The sequence below is a fragment of the Gymnodraco acuticeps genome, unplaced genomic scaffold, assembly GCF_902827175.1.
Source record: "Gymnodraco acuticeps unplaced genomic scaffold, fGymAcu1.1, whole genome shotgun sequence".
Lineage (NCBI taxonomy): Eukaryota > Metazoa > Chordata > Actinopteri > Perciformes > Bathydraconidae > Gymnodraco > Gymnodraco acuticeps.
Genome location: NW_022991403.1, coordinates 838443 through 857459, shown reverse-complemented (window position 1 = coordinate 857459; position 19017 = coordinate 838443). Strand labels below are relative to the sequence as shown.

Genomic DNA, 19017 nt, shown 5'->3' with positions numbered 1-19017 from the left:
GTTAGTATTAAATATACAATGTATTCTGGTAACTATCAAAATAAAGACATTGTATAGTGTTCATAACAGTATTTTTATTTAATAAATTATACTTAATACAATAATATTACAAAAAAAACCTACATCTAAATAAATATATCATCTAAAATAGATGAATTTGATTTAAAATAACAAATATAATTCAAAATGTAAACAGCAACAAATAAATTATAAACATTTTTTTTCTTTTTCTTGTTAATATCCATTATCTTCTCTGTTATGTATCTTCCGGTCTTTGCCAATCTGGCCAGCATTTCTTGGTCCTCCACGTCTTTCTCGTACAGCCACTGCTTGAAGCAAACTGAAAATAAGAAACAACAATGTTTTAACAAATCGTATTCAATTATGTGATGATAGAACTGCAAACAGAATAGCTGTAACTTTAACAAAATAAATAACTTAGTTACCTCTAATCATTAACCCATGTTTGTATCATTGAGTTAACTCTGTGTGTTGCTGCTAGCATACATAACACCTGACGTGGAAACGTTACTCATGGATGGGGCTACAGAGCTACTAGAAAGACAGTCGAACCCGGTGCATTCCTCCGTCTGAATGTGGTGCACTTTTGCTAAATGTTTAGACAAATAGCTTGTGTTACCGCCCTTACATGCTAAACTCTTATTGCACTTTTGGTAACAAGCATTTTCCACCTCAAGACCAAGCCCCAGGAAGTATGCCGGACTGAGGAAAATATTCGTTGTGTCCAAACGGCGGTACTACAATTTCCTTATCAGTCTGTGACGTCGACCGGCCCAGAAATACTTTTTCCCATTGACTAACATGGGGAAAGAGACGTCTGTAAATCGGTGGATAATTTTTTTGAAACTAAATAAACTACCCAGTATGAACTATTGTATAGCCCTAGAATCATTAAGTCCATAAAGTTGTAAAATGCACTAAAAGCCGAATCTAGATTTATTCTCTCTCTCTCCATTCTTTCTAGTGAGCCGAGAGTGTGTGCTCGGGGGCGGGGCTTAAGGGGCGCATGCTCTGTGAGCGCACAAACGGGTGATTCTGCTCTGACAGCCAGGCAGGACGGGTAATCTGTGACGTTTCGTTCTCTCATTTTGACTTCATGCGCCAATGAGCAGCTCTCATAGGAAAGAACGAGACCCCCTCCTCCGACGCTGTATCCAGTTCTTATTATACATCCATGCTCAAGACGGGTAACATAACTACCCTCGGGGCGCTTAGTTCTCTCCACCATGTGTTTGTGTGCGCACGCGCGTGTGTGTGCGTGTATGTATGTGTGTGTGTGTGTGTGTGTGTGTGTGTGTGTGTGTGTGTGTGTGTGTGTGTGTGTGTGTGTGTGTGTGTTGCATGCATGTAGCAGGTTCTGTGTGTAAACTGCCCCACCCTCTCGCACACCGACAGGGGAGAGAGATCTCTCGTCTGGATTGGAAAGATCGAAAATAAATCATAGACGCACTTTGTAGTCTTATTGCATATTAGAAACGGAGTTGGCGACAGTAAGACTGCGATATAATGTTTATGTAGATGTAATACATATGACATCTATTTTTTAAATGTCTCCAGTACCGATAAAAAGATCGATAACGTTGGACGTTAACGGTACCACGGTCTTTAATAATTCAGCCCCGGGGCCCCGTTAATACTGGGGCTCGGTACCCATCCCTAGTTTTAATTATTACATCATCAATATTACATTTCAAATAACCAAGTACTTGGTGTCTCACAAAGAGCAAGTGGCTAATGCTGCTAAGAACATACCTGGTGATGGTGTTGATGGTGGCTCTTCGCTGCAGGATCTGGTTGATGTCCTCCTAGCAGAAGCGATTGCCTTTGTCGTTCTCGTCCATGATGGCGGCGTAGGCTCCTTTCCTCAGCAGGTCCTCGATCTCCTTCTTGGAGAACTGCTGGACCGGCTAAAGGCGACGCAGAGAGACATTTACACAAGTGGATTTAGAAAACTCTTTTTGAAAATAAACTAAGCGTACTGCAACAGCGACTGACCCAAAAATGACTTGGCATTAGGGCTGTGCAATTTAATCGATCCTGCGATATATATCGATATTTTGTATCCCGAGAAAGTATCGATATTTCAGCCGCGGGTATCGATACATTAAGTCCCATTCAAATCCCCCGTGTTCCGCCTGGCACTCTGCTCGCTGCCCATTCCCCCCCGTTAGCTTTGCATGAAGAGCGATTACGTCAGCCAGCCGAGCCGCTAGTGTCGCTGTAGAGCATTTATAGATACACAGACGCCGGTTTCTTCTTCTCGCAGTGAGTGCGAAGCAGTTCAGGAGAATGGCGGCACACATTAACCCAGCACCTTCGTGCTTAAAAGCAGAAGTGTGGGAGCACTTCGGCTTTAAAAAGAAGAAGGAAAGCGACAATTTAGATAAAACTATGGCGGTTTGCAAGCTGTTTCACACAAACGTGAAATACTCTGGAAATACCACTAACCTACGAACCCACCTACAACGTCACCACCCGGACAAGGTAATGCTAACTCAGGAACTCAAGAAGCTGCGGCCGCGGCGTGACCCAAAACAAACCGTGCTGGACAGCGATGGCGGTTGTTCCCACAAGTTCCCATCTACTTCACCAAGGTCGCAGAAGATTACAGAGTCCATTGCCTACTTTATTTGTCAGGATTTGAGACCTTATTCCGTGGTGGAAAACATAGGCTTTCGGCGCATGGTGAACGCGATGGAGCCCCGCTATCCTGTTCCAACCCACCAACACCTCACCAAGGTTTGCGTTCCCAGGCTGTATGCTCAGACAAAGGCACACGTCAAAGCCTCCCTGGGCAAAGCGGAGAGAGTTGCCCTGACGTGCGACGGGTGGACCTTGAGAACAACTGAAGCAGATGTCACCATCACGGCCCACTTTATTAACGAGGAATGGGAGCTTGTTACGTATGTATTACAAACCAGGGACATGCCCGAGAGCCACACCGGACACAACCTGGCAGAACATCTAAGAAAGGCCCTCGCTGAGTGGGAAATCACAGAAAAGGATCCAGTAATTGTCACTGACAACGCGTCAAATATGACAATAGCAGCTGAGGAGGCAGCGTTCACACTTCACGTCAAATGCTACGCACACACCCTAAATCTGGCTGCACAACGTGCCCTCAAGATCACAGCAGTCGCACGCCTGTTGGGAAGAGTGAGACGCATTGTGAACTTCTTCAGACGAAGCACCACAGCCAACCACATGCTGAAAGAGAAACAGAGGCTTCTACAACTACCAGAGCACAAGCTGATGACGGACGTGGTTACAAGGTGTGTGCGTAGTTACTTTTCAATTGTTTATTTTGTTTTTATTACTAATTTATTTTGTCATTAATAAATACATTTCAATAAATCTATAAATAAAGTTTCTTACTTTTATTTAACTACAGGTGGAACAGTGCACATGACATGCTGGAAAGATTCCTTGAGCAACAACCGGCCATCTGTGCAGCCCTGCTCTCGAGTGAGGTGAGGAAGACCGAGAAGGATCTGTGCACACTGACCGAGTCAGACGTGACAACAGCTGAAGAAGTACTCAGCGCGCTGAAGCCCATGAAGGAGGCTACACAGTACATGTCCAAGGAGAAGACCCCCACGCTGTCAGTCATCGCACCCCTCCAGGACACACTGATCAATGGACTGAAACCGATCGAAGGTGAATCTGTAGTCATAAAAGAGATGAAGGCTGCCATGTCTGGGGATCTTCAGAAGAGGTACATCGACCTCAGGGCAACTCTCCATGCATGTTCAGCAATGGATCCAAGATTCAAAAGTCTTCCCTTCCTGACTGAGAACCAAAGACAAGAAGTTTATGATGGACTGATTGCAGAGGCTCAGGATCAGCCAATGCCATTAGAGGTAAGGCAATGATGGTACTGCTAGGTTTAACCCTTGGCCTTGTATCGTAACATCTCCTGGTGAGAGTAAGCATAGGCCTAAATAATACATTGTTCAAAGTTTAAAAGGCAAGTCCTACAACGTTAACTGTTTAAAATGCATAAATATTAAATTGTTTAAAAAGCATAAATCCTACAACGTTAACTGTTTAAAATGCATACATATTAAATTGTTTAAAAAGCATAAATACTATAATGTTAACAGTTTTAAAGGCATAGATTTTAAATACACTAATTAAAAGATTTATTACAGTGAAAGCTCATGAATTTCATTTCATGTTGACCTATTTCATTTAGTTGTCACTTTGGAGTGTGGTCGAAGAGGGCACATGAAAATGTATGAGGGGCCGTACAGGCCGTAATTCATACTGGTCCTCTCACGCACATACATTCTCCTTTTACATACATATATTTTCACTCTTACATACATACATTCTCCTTTTACATACATATATTTTCACTCTTACATACATACATTCTCCTTTTACATACATATATTTTCACTCTTACATACATACATTCTCCTTTTACATACATATATTTTCACTCTTACATACATACATTCTCCTTTTACATACATACATTTTCACTCTTACATACATACATTCTCCTTTCACATACATATATTTTATAATATATGCATGTGTGAAGACAATATATGTATGCAAGTGAAGAATGTATGTATGTGTGAAGACAATATATGTATGTAAGAGAAGAATGCATGTATGTGAGAGAGAATGTATAGTGGAAACGGAAGGAGTATGGTTGAAACGGAAGGCAGGTCATTCTTGCGCTCTGATTGGCTCAGAAGGTCGAGCGGGGCGGGCTCATGTTCAGAACTTCTGATTCAAATCAACATGATGGAGGGAGAGGGTTAGGGTTAGATGACTCCGTGTATCTACGGACCACTTGTTTTTCTTTATTAAACAAGTAAACGGAAGAGTGTCTGCGAGGCGTTTTTGCTTTTTACCTTACTAAATGGTCTAATGGTCATTGTAGCGAGGGGGGGGGGGGGCGCGATACTCGCGGAAGTGATTTCAAACAAAAGCACTCGTTTGCTTGGAACGTTGAACATAATTATAAACAAGGGGAAACAAGGTGAATTTAGCGATCACAACGAAAACGGCCAAGACACACATTGAGCCCAGAAAATGAATGTTATTAAGGCTGTAAATATAATAAGCATGTGTCTAAAATGGACAACATTGTTAGGAGATTTAAACTATACAGCGATTCTGCACTGCGGTCACTCAGCCGTCTCTCGCGTTTGTCTTTTCAAATCAGCTGCTCTTCATATTTTACAAATATTTTTTACTGAAAGTTCTTAATAAAACTGACACTGTTGGACTCGAGGGGAGAAGAATAAATGGACAACATTGTTAGGAGATTTAAACTATACAGAGAGCCGTTTTTTCAAATCAGTAGCTCTTCATTTTCTTTTTACAAATTTTACCACAAGTTCTTCATAAAACTGACACTGTTGGACTCGGTACTAGTTTGACTGCTACTAACAATACATTGAAGTACTTTTACTGTGTACTTTGTGAGAAATACTCTGTCAAAGTCCCCTCCATATAGCACATAATCTAATGCATCAGTCCGTCCCAGGCGGGAGTTTATAAACCAAAGAGTAACCGCCCTTACGGCACGCTCTGATAAGTAAAGCGAACGCACCCGCAAGGACACCTGGCCAGGGATGTGACAGTTTCAGGGGTTGACAAAATGTTCCTTAAAACCCCTAATGCTTGCTGCAATCTACGCGATTCATCTCCCTCCATCATGTTATGTTGATTTGAAATCAGAAGTTCTGAACATGAGCCCGCCCCGCTCGACCTTCTGAGCCAATCACAGCGCGTTATGTTTTTTGGTAAACCGCATATATTCCTGCCTGTAATGTGATCCATAGCTTCTCAGGAAGACACAGGTCAAGAGGTCATCTGATATTCTGTGGGGGAGAAGCTTGGCTCATGTGGGTTTGCAATGCAACGAGTCTTTGTCTCGACATCTGGCATGCATTAAAGGAAAACCCGCGTGTTTTAGGGCCCTCCTCTTCTTCATGTATAGATGTGTTCCTGGCTCCTTTGTCTTCAGAGTTTGCTGGTATCTTACATGAGAACTGTGATATACTGTGATCTCTCCGGCCGTACGAATTCTCAATAAATATCAGTGTATTGACTAAGGCGAATCCAGTTTCCCTCATTTCATGATTGGCTCAACATTGCTGCAAAGAAGTTTTTACTTCACAAAGGTCAGTATCACCCATTGTTATCCAGTGAAGCACACTGTGTTGTCTGAACCTCTGAGTAGTGTAGAGTTATATTTGTATTTATTCATGTTAGCAAACTATGGATAAGCTTAAAATGGGAATAATTTGGGTAAAACTGTGAGCTGGATTTGGGGCCTGTTGACATGTGTTTTTGAGGACAAAGGAAGATGGGGGAAGGTGAGAGCATGTCCTGATTTGCATTCAACTTAGAACGAGCTACAGTGGTTGTGATATTAAGAGAGGTCCCTTGGGTTTCTCTGGTGGTTATCAATAGTAGCAGTTAAGTGAATACTGTTCAAACAATACCTGTGTTTGTGTTTTATATTGATTTCTCTGTTTTATCCTTTCATAAATGTAAGGACTACAAATGGCTATAAACATTCTGGGCTGGTTGGAGTAAACAGGGTTTTATTGCTCTGTGGGGGAGGTGTAGGTATGCAGGCCTTGAGACCTTTTGTTGTAAAGTGAGCCTGTTTGGTTTCCTGCTGGCCAGCGTTGCGTCTCCCAATGAGATGACCTGAAAAGATGACCAGCTGACCTAACACCAAACCCCTCCTTCTTACTCTGGTATATATCCGGAGGATCCCTGGCGTTCGGTCTCTCTTCACATGCTGCCCCCGAGCGAAAGAATCTCCGCAGCACGCGAACCAGTGCAGGAGTAAGCCGGCATTACTCCTTAAGCATTACAATATAACTGTAATATATCATGTTGTATTGTAATGATTGTATTGCATTGTCATATTGCCATTAAAGTAGATTATTGTTAACGGTTACTTTGTAGATATGGATTCCTTCCTGTATTATAACCAGCTTCATAGGAACGCGCGGAGATTTGAAAAGCGGACCAGTTATCCCTTTTAATCTCCAACAGTAGGAATTATGGAATGTGATTAACTATAAATAATGTGTTTTTGTTTTTATTGTTTATTTATTTGAAGGTCAGCATCCTCCACCCAGGAATCCAAAGCCGTCTTGTCCACTGGCTGCCCTTCTTGGTGGTGAACGATACGGTGGTGGAGCACAACCCAAGACAAATACCCAAGAGAACCAGGCCAAGGAGCAGATCTCTTGGAAGTGAAAGAAGATCCACTGGTCTGGTGGAAGGAGTACCAGTATGAGTATCCACTCTTGTCACACCTTGCTAAAAGGTACCTGTGCATCCCTGGCACTAGTGTCTCCTCGGAGAGGGTCTTCTCTACCGCCGGAGATATCGTCACTGCTCAGAGAAGTGCACTTCTCCCAGACCACGTTGATCAGATGATATTCCTGAACAAAAATCTGAAGAGAATGTAGATGCAGTTATGTAGAGAGGAGCCTTTCTGTTTAGTGTTTTTGGCTTAAATGTTACTCCTTTGGACTTGAATTATTGGCAGGTACATTTTACATTAAATGTTGTTCTTAGCGACTTGAATTATTGGCTACCTCATATTCTGTGTTAAGCTAAAAATGCTGTAAAAGAATCTGTTCAGAACAGGCCACCTGCTGCACCTTTTAATTGTCCATTGTGATACTGCACTTTATGTACTTACGTTTCAAAGGCTTGTAAGCTACAGTTTGCACTGTTTCAATAAATGAAACTAATTTTCTCACCACATCTTTTGATTCATTTTGTCCAGCATTTGCAAGCTGTAGACTCTCTGTCAGAGCCATATATTGTATAATTGATGCTTTCAGTTTTCAGTTGAATTAATTCAATCCAAGTCAATGGAACACTCACAAGATGTCACCAAAATCACACTGTCCCTTTAAAATCTTTCAGAAAATGATGTAAGTGTATCGAATTATATCGAATAGTATCGAATTGTATCGTTGGCTGAATATCGTGATACATATCGTATTGTGAGCTGAATATCGTGTATCGTATCGTATCGTGAGATTAGTGTATCGCTACAGCTCTACTTGGCATCTAGAAATATGACAGATTTTCTTTTTCTCACCCCGTTGTTGTTGCCTTCTTTGTTCCCACTCATGCTCTGCAGGACGGCACGGTCCAGCCCGAGCTTCAGACTAGCTTTATCCAGCATTTCCCTCTCATAGTTTCTAGTGATCAGACGGTACACCTTCACCGCCTTAGGCTGGCCAAAACGATGACACCGAGCTTGAGCCTGAAATAAAAAATTAAAAGAGGGGTCAAAAGAGCATCATGTGCAGCTGCTGTTCAATGTTTTTAAGCATTAAATGGGAAAATAATATACACTTAAAGAACCGAGGGAATAAACGGAAAGACTGTTGTTGTTGTTGTTGTTGTTGTTGTTGTAGCCCTATTGAACTATCTTTAGGACAGACAGGGCAGATATATATATATATCGTACCTGCAGGTCATTTTGAGGGTTCCAGTCAGAGTGGAATATCACACAGGTGTCTGCAGCAGTGAGGTTCACAAGCTCTTGATCAGGTGTTTGATGTGGGCTGGCATGATCCTTTCTGCAGCGATAAATAAAGAAAACAAAGAAGACATTATTAATAATAGTAATGATGGTAACAACAATAATATTAGTATAACTATTTATATAGCACTTACACAATAATTGCAAAGTGATTCTCACAACAAAAATAAAGAACAAAACAATATCAACAATAAAAAAACTAATGATTATAGGAATGTTAAGATACAAATAAATGCTAAACATTCTGAGAGGCCGACTACAAAAGGTAGACTCAATGGCTCTTGATGACATCAATGAGCAGTCCCAAAACATGCTGCTGTATCAAAAGAAATATGTCCAGATTTCTTCTATTTAGTGTTGGATGATTTGTTGTATTGATTGCTGATGGATGTTAAGATATGTTTTACAATTATAACAAAAATATTATTGTAATTGGAATCAAAAAGTTTACAAATCGTAGTTTTAATAAAATGACTAGCAATATAGGATTTATTCAACAGCGGTAAAGCATTAAGTTGATAAATTAACGTACACTAAACTGTAAAACTTACCACTATTTAGGAAAGGACCTGATCAGAAGGATTGACTAGTAAGACAGCAAAGAGGCGGAGGAGGTCTCTGTCATGTACAACCATTGGTAGATGTTACACCTGAAAGAAAGATAAGGAAATAAGACAACACAGGAGGACAAACATCTTCTTAAGTAAAAGACCAAATCATGTCAAGCTTTACATATTTCAGTCTTTACAATGCACTGTTGGAAATTAAATTCCAAAGGCTAAATTCAAACTCAATACCATAAATAACTGGGTACCAAAGTGCTTTACCTGATAGAACACGTTCCACACGGACCAGCAACCATCCGGCTGGGCCTTTTGCTGCATATCATCTCCTCCCTCTCCACTGTTTCCAGTAGATCTCTACTGCCTGTCCAATAAAACTGAAATGCCCCAAAACAATCATATTTCAAAAGTTAAAAACAATAACTTGCTTTTGGCATTCAAATGTATTAGAATCTCACCTTTTTCCTGGATGTCAGGAAGGCGTTCCCTTCAAGTCCGCAACCAGTCATAGGAGTTCAAATGCAAAGCCTGAACGATGACAAGAGTGAGACTTACATTTTACAAGAGAAGTAATACCAGAGCAGTGTTTACGACATGCAGAGAACAGATCAAATCCCCTGACAGACTCACACACTTTGGTGATGTTTAATTTTTAGCAGCAAAGTAACATTACTCAAGGTATATGTTGGACCCAACTCATGTACAGTATGTTTTGCATCTCCTCAACAATGGTCTGTATAGTTGAGTAGAAACAAACTGTCCCTACAGTTTCAGGTAGATTAACAAAGAAAAGTTTGCAATGAAGCACAAAACCCCTCTTTGTATTAAGCTAGCTGCCACAGAAAGTACAGCTTAACATGCTAACCTGGTGGAGTTAGCTAACGTTAGCTAACTTCATGTCCAACTAAAAACCTCTAACGTGCATTACATTGACGATTTTAAACACAACTTAACTCTCTCAACTTGTAAAAACAATAGCCTCCTAGCAAACTTAAGGTTACGTTAACATTAACTTAACGTTGTAAGAAAGCAAAACGAACCTTCGAGAAATCTTTTACTCTCAGACTGGGTGTAATTGTGTAGCGTTGCTTACCTCCAGAAGGACTTTTAGCTGTTTCCCAGTAGAGACTAGAGAGAGCTGTCAGAGCGGTTGCTCTCAGAAGAGCAGCATTGGGCGGACCAGATAAGACCAGATAAGAACCAGAGAAGAACCAGTTAAGCACCAGAAAAGCACAAGAATGGTTCTTGAACCGGTTTGGTTTATTGGCAGTTTGCAAACCACTTAAGAGTACTGGAGTGTGAAACAAAAGCTATTGAGTCAGTGTTGTGGTGCTGTTGCTTTGGTCTGGATCTGTGAGCTAACCACGCCCCGTTCATTTGCATATAAGGAATGGAAATGTATTTATTTCAGAATTTATTTCATAGGCATATTTATATATATATGTATTTATTTAATTATTTATGTATTTATTTAATTTTGGCTTAAATGGCATTCCATAGTTGTTGTCCTCTGTCAGACACAGGTTTTGTCTGTTGACCATTGCCATCCATCTCTTCCTTCGCTCTACGTCCTTAGGGGAGCCATACATCCGGAACCCCTTCTCGGATCGATTAGAGCATCCAAATGCTGCACATCCAACCATGGTATGACAACTGATCTATTAAAATGCAATATAAACGAAAGTGCCATAATATTTGTTGTGCAACCATTTTAACATGAATATTGCTATGTCCTCTGTTCAGTCTGCTCCCAACTGTATTCTCTCCCCTTATTCACCACTGCTCCTATTCTTGCTCTGCTTTTTAGGGCCCAGGAAACAGATGAAGAGGATGTCCCTTTCACAAAGGAACTTTTTTGTTTTTTTCAAAATGGTTAGGCTCCTGGATGCCCTAGAGTTCTGTATTGCTTTTTTGTAAATAGTTGCTTACCCTAACCCTTTTTTGTAAATAGTATTGCTTTTTTATAAATAGTTGCTTTTTTGTAAATAGTTGTTTGTAAATATTTGTAAAATGCCCCACCCCCCCACAATTGTTGTTCGCACAATTATGCTTCTGTTTTTCACTTGTTGGTGTCCATTGTTCAGCCACTGTATTGGTAAGCAACCATTTGTTTTGGCCAAAATGTGTTATTCACACTCCTGACTCCAGTTTGATGTGCTGCATTCTCCTCTGAGTGGTCCTGATTCCAGGCAGAGGTCATGGCTTGGAAGGTTTTATATCCTGTAGTGCCACAACATAACCTAATATGAATTACTTTTTTCAGTTTCTCTTTTTTTTTATTGTCTCGTCGCTGGATCACCTCCCCTGGCAAAGTGGCCTCGTCATTTTTATTGTTGACAAACCTGTTTGTGTTGCTCTGTTGAACCGTTTTGAGCTCTGTTCAACAGGAGCTTCTGTAAATAGTTTGAATATTTATCATAGTAATCATTTCTCAATTTAATTTATCGTTTCTTTGCCCCACCATATGTTTTGTTGTCCAAGGGCACTAATTTGGTCTGTGTTGAAGATTGTTTTACACTTTAGATTAATCAAATTGTGTTTTTTGGCTGAATTAATCTTTTTCTGTTGAACCCTAACCCTCTGTGTTCTCCTTCTCATTCATTTTACTTTGTTTTGTTCTAACACACATCCCACATCACTTTTTCCATACACTGTTCTTAATACTTGTTCACACATGTGTTCGTCCCTTTTACTTTGTTCTTCCTGTTGTTCTTGTTCAAACACATATATCAATTGTTCATCCACTGTTGTGGTAAAATGATATTCATAGTCTTAACATGATCATGCTACCCATGCTAACATGAACACAAACGTTTCCCTCCAAAAATGTAAAACGTATCTAAGTAATAGGCTACAAAGCTTTCCGTTGTCACCCTGCCTCTCCAAATGCAAAACTGTCAATAAAAAGTATGCAATAATGCAATTACAGCTGAAAAAGTACTTGGGTGTGTGTGTTTTTTTTATATATATCAGGGTTGCCAACTTTGGGTACCTGGCTGGAGTGAGATTTTGATATCATGGGTTTAATTACACATCTGCACACGAAATGACTGCTATCGTGTCAGCAGCGGGACCTTAGCATATAGGATATACATATACAAATACACAATATTGGACACAGACTACAAAGGGGCAAAGGGCACACAGTTTCATTCACTAATGAAAATCAAACACATCTTTGTTTCCACTGTTTTATTGTGTGCCTGTCGCAATAAGCAATTAATTGACTTATCGACTCCGGAGTGTTTGTGTTGGGTAATCTATGGTAGGGCTAACCCATACAGTGGTGGGGCTCAAGTCAGTATTTGCAATGTAATTACATACACGCTCTATCGCCCCCTTGACAGTGAAACGCCACGCGTGAGGTTTAGATTATTTCCCCGTCTCAATCCAAATTGAACTGTATGAAATAAAAAGGCACATTTGTCTTGTAGTAAATAAAAAGGGCGACCTGGAGCCAATCCTGCCATTTACCCACAAGTGAAAGAGTTGACATGCTGAAAACCCCGCAGGGGGTCTGGGGGGATTCTCCCCCAGGAGATTTTGTGAAATACTAACATAAAATACACATTCTGGTACTCTCTTGAGAAGAAAAATAAATACATCTATTATTACACGACATATTTAAAGGAGACCTATCATGCTATATTTAAATGATATAGTGTATGACCATACCTATATAAGGTATATTTATACATTTTATTTTTCAAAATACCAAACAGATCATTTTTTAGCCATGCCTCGTTTCGCTCATTTTCGCTCTTTTCCAAGCCTGTCTTTGAAAATTCTGAGCAGCAGCTGACCACGCCCCCCTGCAGAAGAGCGGGGCATGAGCCGGTGAGAGTCACGTTAACATGCTTGCTGTGATTACGTGTGGAATAAACATGTCATCTCAGAGCAATGCATGTGTTCAAGCATATTATCAATTTGATCCAGAGACTGACCCTGAAGCAGCGGAGGTTTTGGTGGAGGTGCAAAGATCTCGGTTGCAGCAGGACGTTTCTGAATGGTTAGTTGACAAGCTGTTGTCCCTATTTATTTTACTCTGTTACGATGATTGCTACTTATTCCGTTCATATTTTGGCTAATTAGCAAGAATGCTATGTGTACAGTTTATAACTTAGAGCTTGTAACGCAAAAACAGCGATACATATATATATTTATAAAGGGAGACATTCATATTTTCAGCATATATACAATGGCCTCATTGCGTTTATTAATAGTTTACAGCCCTTTTCTTCCAACATCGTGCAACAACCGTTGGAAAGTTCAATAACTTAGGGTGATAAAAAGTATAACTCCAACAACACCTCAGTTGTCAGCAGTGTGTGTAGTTTCATGTGTTTTTAAAAGCTCAGTTATTGACTTCTTTCTACAGGTGTACATGTGCAAATTGCGCCACGATGCCTTCTGAACCGGAGAATGTGTGCTGCATGGCGATACCACAGGTAACATTTTTGATAGCTTCACTAAGTTGTCTGTTTAGAGAATGCATTTTTAACATGTCATTCAATATGTTTATCACACTAGGTGTCAAGACGGATGCAGGAACTTGAGGACTCTGTAACCTGTATGGTGGACCATCCTGGATTGGAGCCTGTGTGCCTGAATGTGTTCTCCCTGCAGAATGCATTGAATATTTACAGAGCTGAACATGGTGGACTACAGTTGAGGCAAATAGAGCAGTGAGTGGTTTGTTTCTTTTGACTGAAATTGTAAAACGAATGCTAATATTGTTCATGGAAATAAATACTGGTGTATATGGCTTTATGCAATCTTTCATTGTACATGTACTATTATATATATATATATTATTACACAGCAATGGCATAACACACCCATGTGTACGACAAAAAAAGTCCACACACAACCTTATGCTTTTGAAATCAGAATATTCTTTACCCATCCAAACATGAATAATCACGACACATTTGATATCAACTCGGAACTTTATTGTCAAAATCAACGGTTCTTTGAACCCATAAAAAAAAACGAAATGTACTTGTATTTTGTATAAATGACACAATATATTTTTTTAATGATTTCAGGCGTCACAGGTAACTAGCCTACAGAAGCTTTGTGAGCTGGTGCTGGGGCTTCCTTGGACGCAGGATCAGAGTGGTGATTCCGGCCTGCGTTGTCCTCAGGATTCGCAGAGAGTTTCCTGATCCGCGAAATATCTATGTTGGGTTCAGACAGCAGCCAAATTGAACCGTGTAGCATACCCGGAGATGACCTCCTCCCTGTCAGGTCGCTCATATTGGGAACACAGGTCCTCTGGGATGGGTATCTTCAGAAGCTCCTGTGTGAATGGTGCAGGGTCCACAAAGACTTGGTCGAATATGAGGTCCATCAAGTTGGCCACGTAGCCTGTGCAATGTTAAAAAAAGCACAACAAAAAATGTGGTTTAGATATGCATGTAAAAAACTGAAAGTTCTTTCTAATTTTTTTATTTTATATTTGTAAATAGTTGTATAATAAATATTTTAAACACTTACGGAATGTGGGGTCAGTCTTTACTGGTTTTGCTCTGCATTCTCCCTTCCTGGCCTTTGGGAACTGCAGTTTATATAGAGGGTTTCCAGTGGAGGTAGTGGCTTGTGCACGCTCAGCGTTTTCATTGTAGTGCAGGGCTGCCAGGTACAGTCTTTCATTTCCGCCATGAGGGAAAAAAAAGTAAATAATAGCAAAGAATGTACAAATTGTCACTAATTAGTAAGTAACTATGGTTTATTTTACCTGCACAACATTCCAAGAAATGGAAACACAACATTCTTTGGAGCAAAGCGCAGGATAACGGCATGGAATGACTCCAAAGATGAAGTCTGGTGGTGTGGGCTGAGTTTGGCCACAGCTTTCAAAATCCTCTTGGTTGAGAGAATTGTCTCCAGCTTGTGAAAGGCCGGTGTTCCTAAGAATTTGAAAATTAAAGTCATATTTGAATTGTCATGCTTTATAGATTGTGTCTGACAACATCCTGTATTCAATAGTTGTCCCTTACAAATATTTATAGAGGAGTAATGTAATATGGTTTATGAACAACATACCTGCAGCCATCCATTGGTATTGCGCAATGCGCAGTGGATGAAGGCACTTAGGGAACCATTTGGCCACTCTCTCAGGCCCGGTGGTGGAGGTTGCTGCAGTCCAGTATATGTGGTTTCTTATACTCTTCACCCACCCTCGAAGTTTTTCGCAGTCCTTCTTTTTTGCAGCCTTCTCCAGTTGCTTAGAAATCCCTAATAAATACATTTAACATGTAGTTAATATACATACAAGTTTACTCAAAATATTATTATATTATTATTATAGAAATTAACATAAATACCGCATTTAGAAACTGATGAACTCAGTGTGCATCTGGACCCGGTGACAACATTACCTGTTGACGCAGCAACCACTGTAAGTTATATTCTTGTTTAATTAGACTTCTCGGTTTCATTTATTCGACTCTGTATAATTGTTACTGTAGCTTAAACGGCTAAATCGCTTTTGAGAGATTTTAAATCTCAGATCTGCTCAGGCGAAACCTGCTTTACAGCTCTCAGCACTCAAGCCTGCATTATTAACATAGGCAGGGCCAGTCTATTGATTGTGTGAAGTAGAACCGCGTGACTCAGTCATCCTTTAGCTCAAAAAGCATTTAAATACCGCATTTAGAAACTGATGAACTCAGTGTGCATCTGGACCCGGTGACAACATTACCTGTTGACGCAGCAACCACTGTAAGTTATATTCTTGTTTAATTAGACTTCTCGGTTTCATTTATTCGACTCTGTATAATTGTTACTGTAGCTTAAACGGCTAAATCGCTTTTGAGAGATTTTAAATCTCAGATCTGCTCAGGCGAAACCTGCTTTACAGCTCTCAGCACTCAAGCCTGCATTATTAACATAGGCAGGGCCAGTCTATTGATTGTGTGAAGTAGAACCGCGTGACTCAGTCATCCTTTAGCTCAAAAAGGTTTTAAATACCGCATTTAGAAACTGATGAACTCAGTGTGCATCTGGACCCGGTGACAACATTACCTGTTGACGCAGCAACCACTGTAAGTTATATTCTTGTTTAATTAGACTTCTCGGTTTCATTTATTCGACTCTGTATAATTGTTACTGTAGCTTAAACGGCTAAATCGCTTTTGAGAGATTTTAAATCTCAGATCTGCTCAGGCGAAACCTGCTTTACAGCTCTCAGCACTCAAGCCTGCATTATTAACATAGGCAGGGCCAGTCTATTGTCGCCCATCAGCTGTAGATAGTTAACTAATTAACTTCAGCTGTGAGAACTGAGCAATCAGGCGTCCATTTCGGGTAGCTCTTTCCTGGAGCGTCAGCTTCAGCGGCAGACAGGCTAAGACTGACAAAGACATTAGAGTCCTACAGGAGTCAAAGACTGACAAAGACATTAGAGTCCTACAGGAGTCACGAGGGAGGCAAAGAGGAGGCAAATCCTACTCAGATTGAGCTAAGTATCGTTGGTGTTTTTAATTTTTAATTTTGTTGTTTAGCCCCTCATGCTATAATCATGTGTATTTTCTCCATTCCTGTTCATGTGTCTTCTCGCAATTATCACTGGCCCCGTGTATCTCGTAATCGATATAACCGGCCTGCTCTCGTCTATCCCACGTGCTCCACTGAGATCCAACATCTAGTTTCAGGTGGCCTGTGGAACTGCCAGTCAGCTGTTCCTAAGGCTGACTTCATCTCTGGCTACACCTCCCTGCAGTCTCTGGATTTCCTTGCTCTCACTGAGACCTGGATTACTCCATCCAACACATCCACCCCAGCAGCTCTCTCCACTGCATATTCCTTCTCCCATACACCCAGACCCACTGGCAGAGGAGGTGGCACTGGTCTCCTGCTCTCTCCCAAATGGAGCTTTTCCCTCTTCAAGCTACCTAACTTTAATCCTTCCACCTTTGAGTTCCATGCCGTCACAGTAACCCATCCTATACAGTTAACCATTGTTGTTCTCTACCGTCCACCAGGCGCCTTGGGGGACTTCTTGGAGGAATTAGATCATCTCCTCTCACACATCCCTGAAACTGGCCCTCCCGCTGTACTTCTCGGAGACTTCAACCTCCAGATGGGGAAGATAGACGAACTAACATCTCTGTTAACCGCCTTTGCTTTCTCACTCTCTCCGTCCCCACCGACTCATAAAGCTGGCAATGTCCTTGATCTCATATTCTCAAGGAACTGCGCTACTTCTAACCTCTCTGTAAACCCGCTCCACACATCCGATCACTTCTTCATTTCATTCTCTCTATCCCTTTCCAAACATAACAAACTAATCTCTTCCCATCCTACACTTGTCCGCCGTAACCTTCGCTCCCTCTCTCCCTCTACCTTTGCCTCGTCGGTGCTCTCAGCCCTCCCTTCCTCTGATTCGTTCCAACTACTGCCTCCAAACTCTGCTGCAGAAACTCTCCTCTCTACTCTCTCATCCACTCTGGACTCGCTCTGTCCTCTGACATCTCGGCAGGCTCGTCAGTCCCCTCCGGCTCCCTGGCTAAATGATGCACTGCGTGCTAATAGAACCGTCCTTAGGGCAGCAGAGCGGAAATGGTGGAAATCCAAACACCGTGACGACCTCCTAACCTATCAAGCTCTCCTCTCCTCTTTCTCGGCTTCGATCTCTCAGGCAAAAAGCACTTTCTTTCAAGATAAGATCCAATCTTCCTATTCCAATCCTAAAAAACTATTTTCCATCTTCTCCACCCTCTTGGACCCTCCAAAAGCTCCTCCCCCCTCCTCACTTCTGTCAAGCGACTTTGTTACCCACTTTGAAAAAAAGGTTAATGATATTCGCTCTTCTTTTTCTGACTCACCTTTACTCACCGCTGGGTCACCAGACCTTCCTTCCACCAACACACTAACCTCCTTTTCCCCTCTCTCTCCAAGTGAGGTTCTTACCCTCATTACCTCTGCCCGCCCTACCACCTGTCCTCTGGACCCTATCCCTTCAAACCTCCTTCAGACTATCGCTCCTGATATTCTACCGTTTCTCACCCATTTCATCAACACTTCTCTAACTTCTGGTCACTTTCCAAACAGTCTCAAGGAGGCAAGAGTAAACCCTCTCCTAAAGAAACCCACTCTCAACCCGTCTGATGTTATAAACTACAGGCCTGTCTCTCTACTCCCGTTCCTGTCTAAATCACTTGAACGCGCTGTCTTTAAACAACTCTCCTGTTATCTCAATCAGAACAACATTCTGGATCCGCACCAGTCTGGTTTCAAGGCAGGTCACTCCACAGAAACTGCTCTCATTGCTGTCACGGAGGAACTGCACACTGCCAAAACTGCATCCCTCTCCTCTGTCATCATCCTGTTGGACCTGTCTGCTGCATTCGACACGGTGAATCATCAGATCCTCCTTCGCACTCTCCAAAAACTTGGAGTTTCAGGCTCTGCACTTTCCCTCCTCACCTCATACCTGAAAGACCGTACCTACAGGGTGACTTGGAGAGGGTCTGAGTCCGACCCTTGTCAATTAACTACGGGGGTCCCTCAGGGCTCTGTTCTTGGTCCCCTCCTCTTCTCCTTGTACACAAACTCGCTCGGATCAGTCATTAGCCCGCATGGTTTTTCTTACCACTGCTACGCTGACGACACCCAATTAATTCTGTCCTTTCCCCGCTCAGAGACCCAGGTCGTCGCACGCATCTCTGCTTGTCTAGCTGACATCTCTCAGTGGATGTCTGCTCACCACCTCAAGCTCAACCTTGACAAGACTGAGCTGCTCTTCCTCCCGGGAAAAGATTGTCCAACTCTTGACCTGACAATCAACATCGGCACCTCAGTTGTTTCCCCGACTCAGACTGCAAGGAATCTGGGTGTGACCCTAGATAACAACCTGTCCTTCACTGCAAACATCGC

General features: G+C 41.6%; 1 long non-coding RNA gene across 1 annotated transcript; it reads right to left on the bottom strand.

Moving 5' to 3' along the window:
- Window positions 1-231: 231 nt before the first annotated feature.
- On the bottom strand, window positions 232-10498 carry LOC117532426. The gene is made up of 8 exons (XR_004566854.1): window positions 10229-10498; window positions 9594-9663; window positions 9400-9512; window positions 9124-9222; window positions 8498-8609; window positions 8123-8290; window positions 1774-1928; window positions 232-340 (listed from the first exon to the last, which is right to left on the bottom strand). It is a non-coding gene; the product is annotated as an uncharacterized LOC117532426 (long non-coding RNA).
- Window positions 10499-19017: the final 8519 nt, after the last annotated feature.